This window comes from Eumetopias jubatus, unplaced genomic scaffold (genome assembly GCF_037043125.1).
Source record: "Eumetopias jubatus isolate StellerSeaLion01/CBP00866 unplaced genomic scaffold, mEumJub1_p1.0 scaffold_3, whole genome shotgun sequence".
NCBI lineage: Eukaryota > Metazoa > Chordata > Mammalia > Carnivora > Otariidae > Eumetopias > Eumetopias jubatus.
The window spans coordinates 27,059,041-27,081,477 of NW_028274809.1; the positions used below are offsets into that span (position 1 = coordinate 27,059,041).

At 37.6% G+C, this 22,437-nt stretch overlaps 1 protein-coding gene across 6 annotated transcripts in view; it reads left to right on the forward strand.

The window, feature by feature from the left end:
- The first annotated feature begins 8,959 nt into the window (after positions 1-8,959).
- KANSL1L (KAT8 regulatory NSL complex subunit 1 like) overlaps positions 8,960-22,437 on the forward strand; it is a 137,168-nt gene continuing 123,690 nt past the window's right edge. For 4 of the 6 annotated variants that reach the window (XM_028112223.2, XM_028112227.2, XM_028112226.2 and 1 more), the window contains exon 1: positions 8,960-9,065. The gene's annotated coding sequence lies outside the window, so the exon portion shown is untranslated. Of the gene's footprint in view, positions 9,066-20,106; positions 22,321-22,437 lie in introns of those variants that run through there. The other 2 variants (XM_028112225.2, XM_028112224.2) reach the window with 2 other exon arrangements.

Genomic DNA, 22,437 nt, shown 5'->3' on the forward strand with positions numbered 1-22,437 from the left:
TTTCCTTACACCACACACAAAAATAGACTCCAAATGGTTGAAAGACCTAAATGTGAGACAGGAGTCCATCAAAATCCTAAAGGAGAACACAGGCAGCAACTTCTTCGACCTCAGCCGCAGCAACTTCTTCCTAGAAACATCGCTAAAGGCAAGGGAAGCAAGGGCAAAAATGAACTATTGGGATTTCATCAAGATAAAAAGCTTTTGCACAGCAAAAGAAACAGTCCACAAAACCAAAAGACAACCGACAGAATGGGAGAAAATATTTGCAAATGACATATCAGATAAAGGGCTAATATCCAAAATCTATAAAGAACTTATCAAACTCAACACCCAAAGAACAAATAATCCAATCAAGAAATGGGCAGAAGACTTGAACAGACATTTTTCCAAAGAAGACATCCAAATGGCCAACAGACACATGAAAAAGTGCTCAACGTTGCTCGGCATCAGGAAAATCCAAATCAAAACCTCAATGAGACACCACCTCACACCAGTTAGAATGGCTAAAATTAACAAGTCAGGAAACAACAGATGTTGGCAGGGATGTGGAGAAAGTGGAACCCTCCTACACTGTTGGTGGGAATGCAAGCTGGTGCAACCACTCTGGAAAACAGTATGGAGGTTCCTCAAAAAGTTGAAAATAGAGCTACTATATGATCCAGCAATTGCACTACTGGGTATTTACCACAAAGATACAAATGTAGGGATCCGAAGGGGTACATGCATCCCAATGTTTATAGCAGCAATGTCCACAATAGCCAAACTGTGGAAAGAGCCAAGATGTCCATCGACAGATGAATGGATAAAGAAGAAGTAAATATACACAATGGAATATTATGCAGCCATCAAAAGGAATGAGATTTTGCCATTTGCAACGATGTGGATGGAACTGGAGGGTATTATGCTGAGTGAAATAAGTCAATCAGAGAAAGACATGTATCATCTGACCTCACTGATATGAGGAATTCTTAATCTCAGGAAACAAACTGAGGGTTGCTGGAGTGGTGGGGGGGTGGGAGGGACGGGGTGGCTGGGTGATAGACATTGGGGAGGGTATGTGCTATGGTGAGCGCTGTGAATTGTGCAAGGCTGTTGAATCACAGATCTGTACCTCTGAAACAAATAATGCAATATATGTTAAGAAAAAAAAAAGAAGAAGATAGCAGGAGGGGAAGAATTAAGGGGAATAAATCGGAGGGGGAGGCAAACCATGAGAGACGATGGACTCTGAAAAACAAACTGAGGGTTCTAGAGGGGAGGGGCATGAGGGGATGGGTTAGCCTGGTGATGGGTATTAAAGAGGGCATGTTCTGCGTGGAGCACTGGGTGTTATGCACAAACAATGAATCATGGAACGCTACATCAAAAACTAATGATGTAATGTATGGTGATTAACATAACAATAAAAAATTTAAGGTAAAAAAAGAAATGGACAGAAGACATGAACAGACATTTCTCCAAAGAAGACATATAAATATAGGCCTAATTTTATTTACTTTTTAAAAGATTTTACTTATTTGAGAGAGCGAGAGAGAGCGAGAGTGAGCACAAGCAGGGGAAGTGGCAGGCAGAGGGGGAAGGAGAAGCAGACTCCCTGCTGAGCAGGGAACCCGATGCGGGACTTGGTCCCAGGACTGTGGGATCATGACATGAGCTAAAGGCAGATGCTTAACCCATTGAGCCACCCAGGCATCCCATGTAGGCCTAATTTTAAAACTGACTCCTCTAGTGGTCACAGGAAGGACTTTCTTACTCATGTCTAGAGTGAAGGAATGCACTTCTGCCCAGCATTTTGGTCATAAGAGCTGAAATTCACTCTCATGGAGCTAGTTTTACTCACATGCCCACCTCTGAACCAATTAACTGTTCTAAGGGAAATGAAATGCATTAATTGGCCTAAGCCAATTTGGGCCCACCTTGGGGCATGGAGGAAGGTGCAGATTCATTCAGAGCACATAAGCTGGGTGGAGGGCTCAGTACCAGCATGAAAATCAGGAAAATGTTAAGAAAAGAAAATCGTGGAATAGAAACCAAATAGGGAACTAACAAATACCTACTATGACAACTACAAACTAGACCCTGGTTGTTAGGATCAGTGCCTGAAGAGTGTCACATCTCAAATGAGACATAGTCTTATTTGCTGGTGCCATTTAAAATTTTTTTGATGTGACTCTGGTAGTAGAGAGTTTTAATATACATCCATGCACAAACCTCCTTTCTGGGCACATGAGAAATTCATATTCCCTGGTTCTCTTGCAGGTGGGCAGAGCTGTGTGATTAGTCTTTGCCAATGGATTATGGATGGAAGGGATGTAAGTGTCTTACCCTGTGGCAGCAATTGTAGAAGCAATCTTAAAGTGACACAGATCCAACATATGGAAGACACCTGCAACAGGCTTTGTGTGAGATAAAAATAAACTATTTTTTGGTCTTAAATCATTGGTTTGGGGGTTATTTGTTATTGCTTCCTGACCTAACCTCATCATGACTAATATAAATTTCACATGTTCTTACACATGATACATAACTGAGGAAATAGAACTGATATTACAGTAGAAATGTAACACCAGTGATCTCAACACATGCCATGATATTCACATTTCATATGAAATGAATCAGAATGTTGGGACAGTTTTTCAAGTGCAGTAATTTCTGACCAGTATTTCTGGATATACTTCTTTAGTAAAGACCTATGAGGTTAGTGTTCTGAAAACAACACTTTTGTCACTTCACTTACTTATGCAATAATCTTCAATGGTTCCACTATTACCTACAGAATAAACTTTATATTCTTTAATCTTGCCTCAAAGACTTCTATATTTTGGTCCTAACCTACTTTTGCAGACTTATATACCATATTCTTTCTAATTGCATCAATGTGTTCATCATTTTCAACACCCCTAGACACTGCTACAGGGGTTGAAATGGAAATGTAGTTCAAAAAATCTCTTCTAGCTGCTTTTTGTTTGACACCCTGCTCCCCCTCCCCCATCACCACCAGCTTTGCTATATTTAGCAGCTCTGGTTATAGACATTTTGCTTTGGGAACTGGTGGAAGCTATTGCCCAACCAACATCAATTTTGCTTTTCTTTCTAAGTGATCCATAGGACCAAATTGGAGAATTGTGGAGAGGCACTTCAGGAGAGGAAGAGAGAGACTTAAAGATCTTGTGTCTTTTCTTATCTGCTGCCTGAGAAGTGGATATGGTGGCTGGAGTTCCAGTAGCCATCTGGGACCCTAAGGCTACTTTGAGAATGGAAGTCAGGACTGAGAATGGCAGAAACAAATAATAGAAAGCAGCCTGGGTGCTTCATGACCTCATGGAGCTGTTATATCAGCTTGGGGCGATCTACCTTTAAACTTTTTTTAAAAACAATACTTCATTAACTCTTAAGGTGCATTATTATTTTTGTATTATTTAAAGCCCACTGTCAGTCAAACTGATACAATGATTTCTTCTTGTATCTTTTTTTTAATTTTTAAAAATTTTTTTTAAAGATTTTATTTATTTATTTGACAGAGAGAGACACAGAGAGGGAACACAAGCAGGGGAGTGGGAGAGGCAGAAGCAGGCTTCCCACTGAGCAGGGAGCCCGATGTGGGACATGATCCCAGGACCCTGGAATCTTGACCTGAGCCGAAGGCAGACGCTTAACAACTGAGCCACCCAGGTGCCCTTCTTGCATCTTGACCAGGTCATTTTGATTTTAGAAATGTTAAATTCTAAAAAAATAAAATGTGTTTCAGAATCAACAAAATATAAGAGAGATAATTAACCCTTGTATATTTTTTTAAGATTTTATTTATTTATTTGTCAGAGAGAGAGAGAGCACAAGCAGGGAGAGTAGCAGGCTCCCTGCTGAGCAAGGAGTCCAATGTGGGACCTGATCCCAGGACCCTGGGAACATGACCTGAGTTGAAGGCAGATGCTTAACCGACTTAGCCACCCAGGCATCCCAACCCTTGTATTTATTTTTAAGGTATCATTATATTGGGCTTTTGGATACATTTCATATGGATTATCTGCATCCTAGCTAAGACAGACTGGTTTTTAGTTTTTCTGCCTATATTTTGGACCGCCATCTAAGAATCCACACGGCAGATGGAGAAAGTGTAGATTAGGCTGTGAGGACAGCGTCCACTCTGGGACAAATGAAGATGGCTCAGTCCCTCCCAGTGTCCCCCAGTCACCACTCTGTGCCTTATGCTGTCTTCTGTCCAGGGCCCGGCTGGTAGAGTGGCCTCTGTCTGGAACGTGCCAGATAAAGGCGGTCTTCATCTTTTTTCTGCCGTGGACTCCTGGCAATTTTGTGAAGCTTATGGACCCTTCCCAGAATGTTTTTTAAATTAAATTTAAATTTAATCCCGTTAAAGTATATTTCAGTACAAGTTAAAAAAAAATGCTCCTTGAAATTCCTGAGTCAACTTTCATCAGAGTCCTTGTTTTAGAAATCAATTTTATTGAAGTATAATTCTCACACATTGGTATGTACCTGTTTTAAGTATGTTCAAGGATATGTTGTGACAAATGCATTCACCCATTTAACTTCCACAATGATCAAGATATAGAGTATTTCCAATACCCCTTATATTTATCCTGGTAAATTCCCCCTGCTCCAGGCCTAAGCAACTGCTTTCTGTGATATGTTAAACGTAAACTTTCTAGAGCTTTATTTATATGGAGTCATATAATATTTACTCTTTTGAGTCTGGCTTCTTTCACTTATCATACTGGACTTATCTATGTTGTTCTGTGTATCAATTTTTTTCTTTTTTATTGCTGAGCAGTATTTCATTATATGGATGTACCACCATTTATCTTTTTACTGTATGATGGATCTTAGGGTTGTCTCTAGTTTGGGGCTATTGTGAAGAAAGGTGATATCCATATTTGTACACATTAGGAGTCATTTTTTATTCCCCTACAGGCAGGGGCCAGTTCTGACCACTCTTGTATCCTGTCCTGGTTCTAAGAATCTTATAGCTCTTGCTACCTACCCCTGTTCTTTGTCTGCTTGTCTGTTGACACTGGCTAGTTAGAGCTAAATCTATCCTGAATAGGAATTATCACCTTTTTAGCCTTGCTACTTCTCCTGTCCCACTTTTCAAACGCGACCATAAGAAGAAAAAATTAAATATACTAGAATATTAAAGTGGAGGACAGTTGCCCTGGGCATGGAAATTTGAGGAGTAAATGATACAGGCTTCCAAACTAGTTTTCTATTCTAGGAGAGGTAGTGGGGAAAGAACTCTGCATTTGGAGCTGGGCAGGTCTGTCTTCAAATCCCATGTTGGCCACACTTTATTAGTGTGAGAATTTGGGTATATTATTTAACTTCACTGAGTTGTTGCTTTTTTCTAACCTGGAAAATGAATATAAAAGCCACTTTGCAAAATATGAGAATTCAATGCATGCATGCACTCAACAAATATATGTTGGAAATGTACATGTGCCAGGCCCTATCCTTGGTTCTGGGGATACAACAGTGAGTGAAACAGCAGAAGTTCCTGACCTCATGGAGTTTACATTCTACCAACGGAGATAAGACAATAACAAAAAAGAGAATCAAAATCTGTGTTGTTAGATGGTGGTTAAGTATCACAGAGAAAGACAGAACAGGGAAGGGAGATAGAAAAGCATGTGCTTTAACTCCTCCTTGGCTGTGAGCTGCTTAAGAGTAGAATATGATCTTTTTCCTGTATCACTAGCATTTATCATAATGTCAGCTGTATATTAAGTGCTGCACACATGTTTCTTGAATGAAAAGAGTGACTGAATAAAAACTGGTGTTGAGGAGAGAAGTTTATCTCATGAAATCACTGTAATACTGCTTACCTGGACACATTTATGTGCTTCTAGACAGGTAATAATTATGTCAGCAAGAATGGTGCCCTTCCCTTCTCCTTGTTCTTGCTGGTTCTGTAAGTCTCCTGGCCATTGTTATATTTTTCCTAGAAGTCAGAATGCCTTTAATGTATCCTCTTTTTAATAATATATCCTTGATCAAAAAAAATTAACTATGTGCATTTTTTCAGGCTTTTGCTGAATAAGTAATATGGAAAACAATCTGACAAATGGTTCAGTATGGAAATTTCATATTAAGGGGCTTTGGAATTCTACAGTTTCTGGAAAACCAGCATGCATATGTTACAAATATTAAAATATTTAGGGTAATATTCAATGTCAAGAAATAATAATAATATTTGGTTAACTTGGGGTAAAAAAAAGTGTGCAGTGTCATCTCTCTTTTTAAGATTTTATTTATTTATTTGACAGAGAGAGAGCACAAGTAGGCAGAGTGGCAGGCAGAATGAGAGGGAGAAGCAGACTCCCTGCTGAGCAGGGAGCCCGATGTGGGGCTCGATTCCAGGACTCTGGGATCATGACCTGAGCTGAAGGCAGATGCTTAACCGACTGAGCCACCCAGGTGCCCCTGCAGTGTCATCTCATACATATAAAAGATTGTGCTTTTCTTCTTTGGGCTTTTCTACATTTTTAAAACCAAACCTGCATTATTAATCATTTCCTATCCCCCAAGTTTCTATTATTTTTGAAGTATCAAAAACTGAATATAAAAGAAATGAGAAAATTATGTTTCTGTGATGGCTTGATAGATTAAAATATTTATTTAAGGTCTACAAATTTGGTGGGCTGCGGAACTGACTACAAGATAAAAGAATTAACCCGGAGAATTGGAAACAGCCTATCTCCTATGGCTGGTTTTTTTGTTTGTTTGTTTGTTTTTTAGATTTTATTTATTTGACAGAGAGAGCACAAGGAGGGGGAGCTACAGAGGGAGAGGGAAAAGCAGTCTCCCTGCTGTGGGGAGTCTGATGTTGGGCTCAATCCCCGGACCCTGGAATCATGACCTGAGCAGAAGGCAGATGCTTAACTGAGTGAGCCACACAGGCGCCCTCCTAGGGCTGTTTGATGAACAAACTAGATAATGTATGTAAAAATGCCTTCTGAATTATACTTGTATAATTACAAAGCTCAATGCCTGTACCATCCTCTACAAATTCCACCAGGGCAGGAACTTTATTTATGACTGTATCTCCAATACCTATCACAAAACATGTGTGTGATACATATTTGGTAAGTATATGAATACTTTGTTTTAGTAAGTGATAATTATTTCACGGAAGAAAACTTTATCCTCGAGTAATTTGATGGCACTACAATTCCTTCAGGTTAAAATCTGAATTCCTGTTATTCAAGATTTACTCAATCTAGTTGACATGTACTTTTCCAGCCCAATAATATCATAAACACAACCTCTACTCGAACTCAAACATACTATCTCGTTATTGATGCCATCTTTCTTCTCTGCCCAAAGTCTTTAAAAATACCCAGCTCAAATAAAAAAGTCTTCCTTTGAACTATCTCAATACTGATTTGACTTCTCAGACTGTTAAACAATTTTTTTTAAATGTCTTACTCATTTTTGCTTTTCTGTCCCCAGGGACATGGACAACCTTTTGAATATAGTGAATATCCAGCAAATATTTGCTGATTTAACTATTTTCACAACACATCATTCGCTTACAAATTTTACTCCAATTAAGGTAAATCAATTTCCTGAAACTCTTCCCTTACTCCACATGAAGGTGCAATTATTATTCTGAGCAATCTTCAGAAAGTATACTCTGCTATAAATGCATCCTGTCATAAAGTTATTGCAGTAATGTCGCAATGCACTAGAAAAACCGGGAACAAGGCGGTTATTTTCTAATTCAAGTAATCTGTGTCATGCCTTAATGCTTTGTTATAACTCCAGTTCCTTGGATTCCCCTGCCCGCCTCCCCCCACCATCCTGATCTTACTCACTTAATAAGGTTGAAATAATGGCAATTGTCTTTTTGGATCTAAAATTCTAGTGCGCTTTATTCCCTAAATCATTTTATGTGTAAATTAGGTGCTTAAGAAAGCCTGTAGTACATCATCTAAAGAACTATATTTACTGCTCAGTTTATTAAAAAAAAAAAAGTGCGTGCGGGTGGAAATGCCCGGGTGTCGTTTAGTGGTGCGTGGAGCCAGGTGCAAGACTCTCAGAAATGTTTTTATGTGTCCCTGGTCAACTATCTCCACACAAAATCCTGTTTATTTATTTGCGCTACTGCAGAACAGAGTTAACTCCAACGCCACTCAAAACAGCGTTGTACGGATTTAAAAATGCCTGAGCGGGCGGCTCCTGATTTCTACCATAAAACGACCCAGCTGGATCCAAAGCAGATTTGTCACCCTATTTCAGAGCCTCTCGGGATTTGAGCGCAGAGCACGTATGCAAGCAAACCCACGAAGTACAGATTTGGCAACTGTAACAAAGCTTTGTTAAAACTTGCCCCTGGAGCCGCAAGGCGGGAGGGTCTGGACGCCAGGAGCCGGCGCAGCCCGAGCGCGGGTGGTAGGGCGTAATGCCGCCTGACTTTCCCCTTTTTGCTTTTCCTGTCACGGTAGTACAGAAATAGCAAAGCAAGGGCGGGAAGTCACACGCCCGTATTTTTGTTGTGCGTATGTGTCTGTGTCTGTGTGTGTGTGTGTGTGTGTGTGTGTGTGTGTGTGTGTGTGTGTGCGCGCGCGCGGGCGCGCGCCTGTTTCCCCCTAGCAAGGGAAGAGGTAAGGAGGAAGCGAGAACGACCCGGAACCCGCCCCCTGGGAGTCGCCGCGCCTCTGCACCAGGGTTCGGGCGTCGTGCTCCAGCGACTTCCAGAACGCTCGCAGCCGCTGCTGCAGACCCCGCCCCCTGCCGGGGTTTCCCCGCCACCCGCGCTCATTTGCATGGCGCTTCCCCTCCCCTGCTGCCATTGGCTGGCGTTGAGCCCCGCCCACTGCCCCTCCACCACGGCAGGGTTCCGTCCCCGAGCCGCCTGGAGCTGCGGGCAGCGGGCGGACTGTTAAACCGCGGCGGCGGCCGGGGCGGGAGCGGGGCGCGCTCTGGAGACGAGTCAGCGGCGCCCCGGGTGGGGGGAGGCGGGCGGGCAGCTAGAGATCACCTCAGCAGCCCCCACCACGGCCGGACCGAAGGTGCGGCGGCGGAGGGGAGCCAGGGCGCCCCAGCAGGCGAGTGGCCGACGTCTCAGCGGCGGGCTGAGGGGGGTGGGTCTCCTCTGCCGGGGACGGCGGCAGCGCGGGGAGGGGAGAGCGGAGAAGACCGCCGGGTGGACTTGCGGGCCAGGCAGCCGAAGGGCAGCCCCTTCGCCCCCCGAATCCTATGGGCTGTTGGACGCCGGATCCCGGCACAGGATCGCGCTCTAGGGCAGGGGTCGGACCGCAGCCAAATTTAAACGGCTAAACCTAACAGCCTTGGCAGAAGCTGAGGGGAGGGGAGAGAGGAGTGTAGGGAGGGGTGGGGGCGGACCTAGACGTGGTCACGTGGGGGCAGGGGAGGGGCTTGGCGGGCCTCCCTTTTGTTTTGGCTGGCGCGTGCGCAGACGGCAGAACACGTGGTCTGGGCCCTCCCCTTGTTTTAGCGGCCGCGCCTCGTCGGGTGCGGTTGAGGTGTCGGCTGTTTTTGGGGAGCTCTGAAGCGGAGCCGTCTGTGTTGGATGTGACCCTTGTTTACTTTTATTTTATACCTTATTTCAGGCAACGTTGATTTGGTTTTTAGAATTAGGTGGGGTGGAGAGGAATCTAGAGAATTATTGAGGAATGGTGTTTCCAAGTTTGTGTCTCTTCGTATTTCGAAGGGACCGACGTTGCTGGAAAATTTGAGGATATGTGGTCATTGGTAGCAAGAAATAGAAGGCTGTTTTCTGGTCGTTAAAGAAAGGAAGAGGTTAGCTTTACATCCAAGAGGGAAGGCACTGGGATGGACCTTCTTGTCTTTCGCTGTGAGAGGATTAGTTTTTAGTTGGTTCCCTGCCCGCTCTGCCGCGCAGATCCACTCCACCCTTTACCTCGGATCAGCTGTGAGGCGCGGCGCTGGGGGGTGGGGGTGTTGGAGATTGATTTTTTTTTTTTAACTGAGAGAAACACATTCCTTTTTGATTCCCCAAACTTTAGTCAGCTGGTGAGTTTTAAGACGGTAACTTCTTTAGTCTTACTCAGTTGGCTTAACTTCGTGCTGAGTTTGGTTCTGTAGGAATGTTTTTAAAATACAGGATGGGTCAGTTTTGTTAACAACTAAGCCTTAAGTGAGATATTTACCAATACTGCAGACAAAACTTTTTGACTAGGTAGAAGTGGCACTAAAAATAATTCAGTATTGGAGAGAAACCTGGTGTTCTGGAATGTAGATTGCTTGAATCTAGCATTGAGTGGTTTCTACTCTTTCCAATTCTTAACGGGCCGTTTCCTTGGGCAAGTCACAACCCCTCTTTTCTCAATGTTTGTTTCGTCTTGTAAATAGTTTCATAATGCTGTCCCTGCTTTAAGAGATTGTTATGAGAATTAAATACCTTGTGTTAGTAAAAGTAGTTTACAATCTTTACCAACAGTGCAAAAATACAGTAATTGCTAAGTGACATGGTTTTATAGTAAAAGTTTTTTTTTTTTAAATCCAGCATACTGGAAGATTATAAACTGAATGAATCATGAAATAGGGTATATTTGAATATCTTCAAAATCTATTGTAGTAACTATTATCTTTGATTCTCCCTGTTTCCACCCACGTGATCAGTGTCAGGTTACCATCATTTCTTTGTAGTTTTAATCTAGAAAGATTATCATTACTTCTCTTCCCCAGCCCTTCTAGAGTAAGTTTTTACATGAAATTTTTCTTAATCCAGGCCAATTCTATCACACTTATTTTTTACATTTATCGTTTGCGTGTGTATCATATGTGCCTTTTCAAATAACAATTGCTTATTAAATAATCTTATAAAATGGGAAAATAAAAACGAGTGCAAATAGTTTGTATTTCTAAATATGTGTATTTGTGAATTTTTCCTATAACTGGGTTCATGTGGTATATTTTCATTTAATTCTTCATAAACGTTTCCATGTCATTAGTCTATGAAAAATTATATTTGGCTGCTTAAAATTATATCGTAACTATCATATTTAAAATTTTTCCTATTGGCATATGTTTGGGATGTTTCTATTGTTTTGCTAACAAACTTCACTACAGAGGATTGCCTTTTACGTAAATCTTTGAAATTTTTTTTCCCCTTATTTTTGTAAAAGAGATTACTAGGTCAGAGTCTGGGGTTGTGTGTGTTTAAGGCTCTTGAACATCACCAAACTACCTTCCTGTAACAATTTATACTCATGGTGTATGAGCCAGCCTCACATTATGTCCTTGTTCATCATCTAGTGTTAGTATTGAAACAAAAAACCTTGCTTTAATTTGCATTAAGTTATTGTTCCCACAATAACTGGTATATCTACCTTCTTACTGTAAGCTGCTTCAAGGAGAATATATTTCATATTTGACATGTTGCAAATCACAAAGTGGGTGCTCAATGAATACTTGCCAGTTGGCTTATTAATATTTACCTTTTTGACCTGTGGAAGATCAGGAAATGATGTCTTGCTTTTTTGTCTTAGTTTACTAGTACGTTGTTGGCAGTATACCGTTACTGTTTGATTCATTACTTTGAGTACTTCTCCCTTCAGATAGGGGCCTCACTGATCTCACAGTTGTCTCCTAAAAAGGTCCAGTGACTTCTCATGTTCAACTGCTGCATCATCCAAAGTTCTATCCAGTTTTTTTATCATGATAAACTATTTCATTTCCTTTATTCATTTATCTAGTATGGAATTCACTTACAGATTTCACTTTGATCATTCTAGTTTCACGGTAGCCTTTTCTGTGTTTTATTTATTTATTTTTTGGTGTTATTTTTTTTAAAGCCTACTATCTAAAGTTCCTTTATTTCATTATTCACATTGTTCCATGTATTACTGCCTATAACACCTTTTACTGCCTTTAATCTACCACATAAACCTTACATTTCATCTGTAATTTTTATTTTCATTTATTTGGTTATTTTCCTCTCATGTCCTTTTGCATTGGTCTGTACAGTTTTAGATCGTAAAGGAGGCAGAAACCCATTTCTTTCGGGTTTAGAATTGTGTTCAGGATTGTTTACCAGTTGGGTTTCACAAGTTATAAACTGCAAGGAGTGGGGCTGCTTGCAACAGAAGTGACAGGTCGTAGAGAATTAGCGACCAGTTTACTGACTTTAAAGCATATCATTATACACCTCTATCCTAAAAGTCCTGACTGCATTATGGGACTATAAGGGAATACTGTACATAAAGATGACCCTGAATCATCAGTACAGTCTTACATTACTTTCTGTATGTCCAATTTCAAAAGGCAAGGAAGGTGTATCATTTCCACAAGATATCTATTTGTTTTTCCTTTTAGATGTTGTCTTAAGAGAGATTTCAGTGAACTGGGCTCCTTATTGCATGTAGGATAAATAATCAGCAAATGTTAATAAAAATGGTAATATTGTACTTGCCTGTGGACAGTCTATAATGAAAATCTGAAGACAGTAATGAAAGTCTTCAATACTTGATATGTTTAGGATTTTAGAAGCACATTTTATTTCTATATGGATGTGACAGTTCTCTAAGAATTGCAGAATTGGGAGAAAAGGCATTCATTTATAATATTGAGGTTTTGTTAACGTTTGTAATGAACTTTGTATTTATTGTCTGGTTTCGGTCCTAGAAGACCAAGAATTCTCAAGCATGTTTTTCAAAGTAATTTTTAAAAAGTTTTATGTGTAGATCATTAATCAGTGTTTAACGACATGAAATTGGAGCAAATATGATAGTACACTTCTAAATGCAGATGTACACACACACAAAAAAACAACTCTTCATTTATATTCCTATGAGTCATGCACTTATAACTGAGTAGTAATAATTCTGCTTGAAGTATGATCTGTTTGATGTATTATGTGGCCACCCAAGTGGCTTTATCTTTAATTAAATTCCTTTAGTCTTCAAAGAGAATTCCTTTTTAGGGATAGTTTTCAAAGTGGAAGAAGTTCTTGCTGTAAACATTACTGAGTACAAAGTACTGAGCCAACTGTACCCTGGTCATGCCAATTACTGCAGTGTTTTCTGCTGTAAATTGAGAATGCCCATATTTAAGAAATCTTGAAAACATGACACTGTATTTTGTATTTATACCTTCCATTAATTCCTATATTTTTGAGGAGTAAAATTAATACCAGTGTAAACTCTTTCTCATTACTATTGTTTTAATTAGATTTTTCTTTATGAGTTACAAATTAAAATTTTTGAGTCTTATATTTTAGTAATGTTTGAAAGAGCTTTTCATACTTTGCTAAGAGAATTTGTCTTTTTTTCCTATTCTTTCTCTGATATTCTAATGGATCAGCTGTCTGAAACATTTGTTACTGTGGAAATAATTTAATATTTGTCCCTACTTCAGGCTTTTCCCCTTTCTCAAAATGCCATTGGTAGTTTTTACTGTCTAAAACTTAAGGATGAATCTGCCTTATTTGTGATAATGTAATTCCTAGTTCGTGTTACTACATTTAAGGTAACTGGGATTATCCAGATTCCAGTCAGAATAGTAAATTTAATGTTCAGGGTGGATTTGAATAGGGTATTTTCCATGGACTATATGGAATATACATATATGTGCTAGAATATAAATCATAGTTAAAATCTGGAGCAGTACTTTAGGGGGTGGAAAATCAGATTTGGCCTTTAATTTTTAATGTTCATTTTCAGGAGGAAGGGTGGTTTTTATCTAAATTATCTAGATTATCAGTTTCATTTCTGAAGATAGACTAGATTAGCAAACTTTTATTTTTTTTTCTTAGAAAAGTAGAAATGCCAAAAATTATTTGGTATATATGATCTATATATTGTAAAGACCTGATCTAAGTGTTGGGATCAACTCAGAAATTATTGACATCATAATTATCTCACTATGTACATGCAATTTTTGAGGGATGACATAATTATTATATCTCATGATGTCTGCAGGACCATTTTATATTTAATTAATGCTAAATTCATAAATATGTATGATTTATAAAAAAAGATGTCACTAATGGAAACATTTTGTAGACATCAGGGCAAAGCTTTTTATTTGTGGTAACATAACTGATTTCTTCCTTAATTCACAATAAATGTGTTGGATTAGATTGTAGAACAAAAGTTAGAATTTATGATGTAGACTTTTTACTGAACTAATTTGATTTATATAATAATGAGTTTAATATGGACAAAAAGAAAAGACAAAAAGTTTTAATTCTTTGTAGTTTTTAAATGTTTGCAATTTAAAGGCATAAACTTTGCCTGGCTGCAATTTTCTCTCTGATTGGTATTTTTTTGTGAGACTTCTAAGAAAAAGGGATATGTAGTGAGATCTGGACTGTTGACTGTAGGGTTATTTACTTGGTGGATTATCTATAAAAGATTTATAACAGATTAGTTTTTGGTTTTGTTTTATGCCACCCTCAAAATTTCTGGGCCGTGGATGTGCTAAAGAATTTTTTAATTAACTAATTAATTAAAACTGGAATGTAAGTTGAAAACTTTGTTGTAAAAACATAGAAGTGAAATTCATGCTCAGGAAATATAGTTGATCAAGAACATTTGTGTCTTGACAGATAATTAGGATAATCTGAAAGGGTACTGATATGGTTAGTTTCTTAGCTTGCAGATCCTGTTAGTTTAATATTTTAGTTCTGTATTTATGGCCAAAAGGAGTTCAGTTTTTCTCAGTTTTATCCATTACAGCTTCTTTGAAGTCCTATATATTAAACTCCTAGAAGAGGTACCTGTTTTACCTGAGTATCTTAGGTGTATATGAAATAAATGGTGCCTGGAATAGAGTACAGTATTTTAGCAGCTTGAAAGAAATTTCTTAGATTTAGCTAAGATCCAAGTACTTTTTGCACCACACAATTATGTGCATGATTAGAAACTGAATAATTAGAAACTGGAATAATTAGAAACTATTCATAAGATCAAGATGCTGCTTTGAAAGCTTTTTAAGGATTTGTCTTTTCCATATTTTTGAACATTCTGAAATACTTTAGGTGCCTAAAAATACAAAACAATATGTTTGGCTAAGAACTTTGGGGACTAATATTTTAGTTAATGATTGATTCTTGTTTACTTAGGGGGACTATACTTTGTACTGTCCAGTACAGTAGTCCTTAACCACATGTGACTATCAAGCTCTTGAAATGTGTCTAGTCCAAATTGAGTTTGTTAAATATAAAAAACACTCGATTTTGAGACTTAGCACACATACAAAACATAAAATATCTCATCAGTATATTTTTATATTGATTACAGATTGAAATAGTTAATATTTCATGTTTCTTTTTCACTTTTTAAAATATATTCAAGTAGCAGATTTAAAATTAAATGTGTAACTCATATTTCTGTTGGACAGCAGTGTTCTATACTAATATTTCCTAACCATAAGACTCCTATCATAATAAAGTATCTCATGAACCTCCTTCCTAGGCATTTTAAAATATAGTTGACCCTTGAACAATGTGGGGGTTAGGTGTGCTGACCCCCCATGCAGTCAAAAATCTACGTATAACTGATGCCCCCTCCCCCCCACCAAAACTTAGCTAATAGCCTGCTGTTGACTGGAAGCCTTACCTATAACACAAATACCTGATTAACACATATTTTGTATGTTAGGTTTATTATGTATTCTTTTTTTTTTTAAAGATTTTTATTTGAGAGAGACAGAATGAGAGACAGCACGAGGGGGGGGAGGGTCAGAGGGAGAAGCAGACTCCCCGCTGAGCAGGGAGCCCGATGCGGGACTCGATCCAGGGACTCCAGGATCATGACCTGAGCTGAAGGCAGTTGCTTAACCAACTGAGCCACCCAGGCGCCCGGTTTATTATGTATTCTTAACAATAAAATAAGCTAGAGAAAAGAATGAGTACTGTATTTATTGAAAAAAATCGACATGTAAGTGGACCCACACAATTCAAACCCATGTTTTTTAAGGATCAAGTGTAATTTTATTATTTCTTGAAGCTATTTATTGAAGAAATATTTACTAAGGGCCTGCTTGTTATGTGCCAAACAGTATTCTAGGATACAGCACTGAGTGAAAACATTCAAACCCTGCCTTCATGTGGCTTTCATTTTAATGGGGAAAATATGTGATAAATGATTTTTAGATGAACTATTATTTGTTGTAAGTATACTATTGTATATAATTGTATATAAATTATGTAATACAATTTTAATACAGTGCTTCATTTATCCAGTGATATATGGTATTTATTTTTGGCATTTGTCTTATTCATGTTCTCTGAACTTTCTGGATCTGTGGTTTGATGTTTGACATTAATTTGGAGAAATTCTCAAATTAAAGTTATTGCTTCAAATATTTCTTCTTTTTTGTATTCAGCATCTGGTATTCTTGATTTTGGCTCAGGTCATGATCTCATGATCTCATGATCTCATGGTCTCATGGTCTCAGGGCTGTGAGACTGAGCCCCATATCAGGTTCTGCACTCAGCCAGGAATCTGCTTGGGATTCTCTCCCTCTTCCTCTCCCCCCAACTCATGCTCTCTCTCTCTCAAAATAAATACATAAATCTTAAAAAACAAAAACAATAACAAAAAACCTCTTCTGGTCCTTTGGCTTTAAATACTATTTATAACCAGTGACTCCCAAAAATGGTATTTCTATGAATTCTTGCTTGAACTCTAGACTTGTTTATCTAACTACTTCCACTTGGATGGCTAATAGGTACTTCAAAGTCAACATATCCCAAACAGAACTTTTTTATTTTTCTCCCTCAACCTTCTGTCTCCTCAATTCTGCTCCATTTCAGAAAATAGCATCACTGACAACTCAGTTGCTCAACCCAAAAACCTAAGAGTCATAATTAATCGCTTCCTTTACCTTTGGCCCCATAAAATCTTGGCTGTCAAAAGTTTTGTCAGTTCTACCTTGAAACTATCTTAGATTCATCCATTTTAATTTCTAGTACTACCTCACTAATCCCAAGCCACTGGTACTATCTCTTGTTTAGATTACTTCAAGAAGCTTTTTAATTGGTCTCCGTGCTTCTCTTCTTGGAAGCCATTTCCATTCTTTCTCCTATATAAACTTTTTCTTTGTAGAACAGCTAGAGGAATTTTTTAAAAATAATGTGAATTAGATCATGTTACTATCTTATCCAAATACCTTTAGTGGTTTTCTTTTGACTTACATAAAATGTCTTGGCAAACCATTTGCCTCTCTGATCTTACTTCCTCTTAGTCTCTCTGGCTCATTATGTTCTAGATATATTTGTTATTTTTGTTCCACAAACACACCAAAATTATTCCTGTTTGAAAACATTTTATTAGTTGGCTTTTTTTCTTGGAAGGCTCTTACCCCCAAGTCTTGGTTGGTTTGTTATTGTCATTTCAGATCTCAGAGCAGATAATCACCAACACCAAGGCCTTCGTTCATTTACAAATCTAAAGTAACTCCTGTCCCAGTGTTGACATGCTGTATCACTGTTTAGTTTTTTTATAAGAACACTAGGGAACCCTTATTTACTTGGTATTTTTTTGTCTGTTTACTCTATCTACCATTTGCTAGAATGTAAGCTCTGTGAGAATGGAAACCTTATCTTTGATGTTCACTGTCATCTTTCTAGTAACTAAGATGGTGTTTGTTACATTCGCTCCATAAATATGTATTAACTGAATTGTTGAATGTTTGGTTTTATATTGAATATATATTAAATGGGGGTTAAAAATCTATCTCCTACCAAAAATAGACAAAACTACATGACTCAAGGTTGGCCATTTCTTCATTTTCTGCTTTTTGAAAGTCAGTTTGTCTCTTTTTAAACTTACTTCTGTAATTTTTGAGAGTTTTCATTTTGTTTTTTTTTAAAAGATGAAATAGGTTTTAAGCTGCCATTCACAAGCACTTCTCTATAAATAACATGTTGTGGTGTGGATAGTCTTTATACTCAAATGAAAACCAGATGACTTTACTTGTAGCTAGATATTTTTACTGTCTTGTTTTTTTAAATTGGCTTCTGAAATACTGGAAGTGCTATAAAATAATTGTGATCATGTGGAATACACTTTATAGAACTAACGGGACTAATTTTTTTTAATGTGTTGACATTTTTTATATTTGGTATTTGTAAGCCTTTAAAATTTTTTATGCTATTTTTTTACTTAAAAAAGGAAAACAATCGTCATTACAACTCTGTACAACAAACATTAGAAATAGATATCATTCCAAAATAGTTGCAAGAAAATTGCAGTTTTACGGTCTACATCACCACATCCTATAATATGTATTTCCAAGGGGAAAAAAGCTACAGTATGTCGAACACTTGACTGACATCCATAGCCTGAAAACTCAAGAACATGGACGTTTGAGGCAAATCAACATCAGTCACCAAAACTTGTTTAGCTTACTATTGAGGTGAATTTGCAGAATTCATTATTTTATGCTCTAAATCAGTATTCCTTATGTATTCTGCCTCTAACCATTTGTCTGTTATGCATAAAAATGAAATAGTAAGTGATTGAAGATAACTACAGTTTAAAACTGTGTAATGGTTGAAGCCATTATGTAGAGTTAACCTGAATGGTAAAATCATTATCTTTGAGGAGTATGGACATTTGATTTCTACTAACTTGAACATGTATTTTCTGCATAAATTGTTATGTTTTAGTTTCTTATGTTTAGTATTTAATTTTGAGGAAGTTCAGTTTTATGAATAATGTTTTTGTTGTCCTATCTAAAAAAATCTTTGTCTAACCCATAATGATTTTTTTCTGTGTATTTTTCTAGAAGTTTTATGGTTTTAAGTTTAACTTTTAGGTCTATGATCCATTCTGTTGGATGTGACTGTTTTTATATAGGTATATCCTATGAGATATGAGTTAAGTTTCAGTGTTTTGCATATGGATGTCTTATTGTTCCAGAACCATTTGTTTAAAGTTAGTCTTTTTACATTGAATTGCCATTACATCTTTGTCAAAAATCAGTTGACCATATGTGTGCTGGTTTGTTTTGGAGCTTTCTATCCTATTGATTTTGTGTTCATTCTTTTACCAATGCCACATTTATTTTGACTAAGTAGATAGGTAGTTTGAGTCCTTCAGCTTTGTTCTTTTTCTTGTTTTGTTTTCTAGTTCCTTGCCATTTCCATATGAATTCTTTTTTTTAAAGATTTTATTTGTCAGAAAGAGAGAGAATAGCACAAGCAGGGGGAGTGGCAGGCAGAGGGAGAAGCAGGTTCCCTGCTGAACAAGGAGCCCAATACGGGACTCCATCCCAGGAGCCTGGGATCATGACCTGAGCCAAAGGCAGACGCTTTACAGGCTGAGCCACCCAGGTGTCCCTCCATGTGAATTTTTGAATCTGCTTTTGATATCAGCAAAAAATTCTGCCAAGATTTTGATTGGGATTGTGTTGAATCTATAGATAAGTTTTTTTAAAAGAATTAACATTGAAACAATATTCAGTAATCCATGAACAGAGCATATCACTCCATTTAGGGTGTTCCTTGCTTTTTGTCACCCAGTTTTTCATTTTAGAAATACAAATGATGTTTGTATCTTGACCTTATATCTGCTACCTTTAAAGTCATTAGATCTAGAAACTTTTTTTTCTTTAATAGATCCCTTGGGATTTTCCATGTAGAAAATAATTTCATCTGTGAATAGAAACAATTTTACTTTTTCCTTTCCAATCTGTATGCTTTTTATTTCTTTTTTCTTCATCTATTCCATCGGCTAGGACCTCGGTATGATGATGAATAGGAGTGGTGAGAACAGACACCTTGTCTCATTACCAGTCATCGGTCAAAGGCATCAGTCTTTCATCATTAATTGTAAAGTGATCTGTAGGCTTTTGTGTAGATGTTCTTTAAGCAGTTTTCTTTCTTTTCCTAATCTGAGGGTTTTTTCCTACTCATGGATGAATATTAGATTTTGTCAAATGCTTTTTCTTCACCTATTAAGATCATATGTCACCTATTATGTCTGAAAAAACAATATACAGTTGACTTTTGAACAACATAGGTTTGAACCCTCTGCGTCCACTTATACATGGATTTTTTTTCAATAAATACAGTGCTGTAAATGTGTTTTCTCTTAGGATTTTAACATTTTCTTTTCTCTAGCTTTAGTGTAAGAATACACTAATATAACACAAAATATGTGTTATTTGACTGTTTATATTGGTAAGGCTTCTAGTCAAGTTTTGGAGGAGTTAGAGTTATACATGGATTTTCAACAGTGTTTGTGGTTGACATCCCAACCCCTGCATTGTTGAAGGGTCAACTGTACATACCTTAATTATGTTCTTAAAAACTGTCATCTGAGCTTTTGGTCAATCATAATTGCTAATCAAAATCACCATTACAAATATAATAATAATGAAAAAGTTTGAAGTATTGTGAGAGTTACGAAAATGTGACACAGAGACATGAAGTGAGCATATGCTGTTGGAAAAACAGCATCAATAGACTTGCTTGATGCAGGGTTGCCACAAACATTCAATTTGTAAAAGGAAAAAAACCATACTATCTGCTAAGTGCAATAAAGTGAAGTGCAATAAAATGAGGGATGCCTGTAGTTGTTAACAAAATAGTCGAAAATCCAAGCTTTCACAGATTTTTTGGAAATGTTAGTGGTAAGTGTAGTTTATGTAATATGGAGGAAGTCAGAAATGGTAGAGTTTAGAATAACCAATTAGGATACACTGTTATATGTAATGATCACATATTTAAATAATTTTAAAAATTGGGATAATGCACTTATGTTTAATGATAAAACTAAACATTAAGCGGGATTTATTCCAAGGATACAAGGGTGGTTCAGTATTTGCAAATCAGTCACCATGATACATCATGTAAAATAAAGACTATGAACATAATTTAATCTTTTATTTATAGGAGACATCTATTTTCATGATTTTCTTTTGGTTGCAATGTAGAAAGACTTTCAGGCTGAGATTTTTATAAGGATACACTTGGGAATATAATATAGAGGAACTTCATGGAAATCCTAGAATTGGAACTGTGGAATGGATGGGCTTTCTAGAGACTAGAACCCAAAGTCTTCATATCCTAGTGTACTAGTTATCTATTGCTATGTAACATATTAGCCCCCAATTTAATGTCTTTATTTCACAGTTTCTATGGGTCAGGAGTCTAAGCATGGCTCAGTTGCGTGCTTCTGGCTCGAGATTTCACACGAGGTTGCAATCAGTGTGTTGGCTGGGGCTTCTGTCATCTGAAGGCTTGACTGGGGAAGGATCTGCTTCTCAGACTGCTCACATAACTTTTGGCAGGTTTTAGGTAGTTGCTGTCTGTTGGCTGCACACATGAGTTCTTTGCTGTGTGGGTCTTCCAGCTCACAGCATGGCAGCTGGCATCCCAGAGTGAAAGAGGGTGACAAGATGGAACCTAATCTCAGAGGTGATATCCCATCACCTCTCGTGAATTCTGTTTGCTAGAAGCAGGTCAGCAAATCCAGTCCATACTTGAAAGGATTACGCAAGGGCATGAATAACCAGGATATGGGAATTATTAAGAGCATTTTATAAACTGCCTGTTGTACCAAGTAAACCCTAGAGATCTCACCAGAATTTTTGTGTGTGTGTTTTATTCTAGTTCTCTACCATAAATGCCCCTAAGGCAGTCTAAATGTACATTTTTTTTGCTACCAATTATAGTTCTTAACTATTAATCTTTATTTATTTATTTTTGCATCTTATTTTTAGTTTTCCCTTATATTTAGTTTATCCAGGGCCTGAGATGAACTCTACTGCCTCATGGTATTTTATCTTCTGCCTCTGCTGTTAGTCATTTTGAATATGTCCCTAGCACCTTGTTCAAATTTTTGAGAGAGAGAAGGTGGGTAGGGAGGGGATATAGTATGTTTTGAATATACCTCCCTCATCTGTGAACACAGTTTAAGCAGTGTGGATATCTAAATACTATTGTAGATGTTTATTGAATAGAAGATAATAGAATATTTCTCATAAAATTAGAAAACTTTGAGATATACAGACTTTGAGGAGAGAATTATATGGAAATCTCTACTTTTTTTTTAGACATTACACAGTAAAGTATAAAAAAGGCAAACATTTCTTTATAGTCAGTTCTATGCCCATAATGGGGCTTGAACACATGACCTTGAGAGCAAGAGTTGCATGCTTTACTGATTGAGCCAGTGAGGCACCCCCAAACATCTATATTTTTATCACACAGAATTAATAACAATTAACATTTGTTCATTTTGCATTTAAGTCTTTTTCCCCCAGGTAATAAAGTTTGTAGTTGAAACTCAGCTCCTCTTAAACCATCACTCTTAGTTCTGTTTCATGGAACTTACCTGATGTGCAACTACTGTTACAGATTTGGTGGGTATTTTTCTGGTTCATTTTTTATTCTTGTAAAAACACACACACACATTTATGTGGTGTGGTCTTGTGTTTGTATTTTTTCCCCCAAAATTATTCAGCTTTTATTGAATCTTT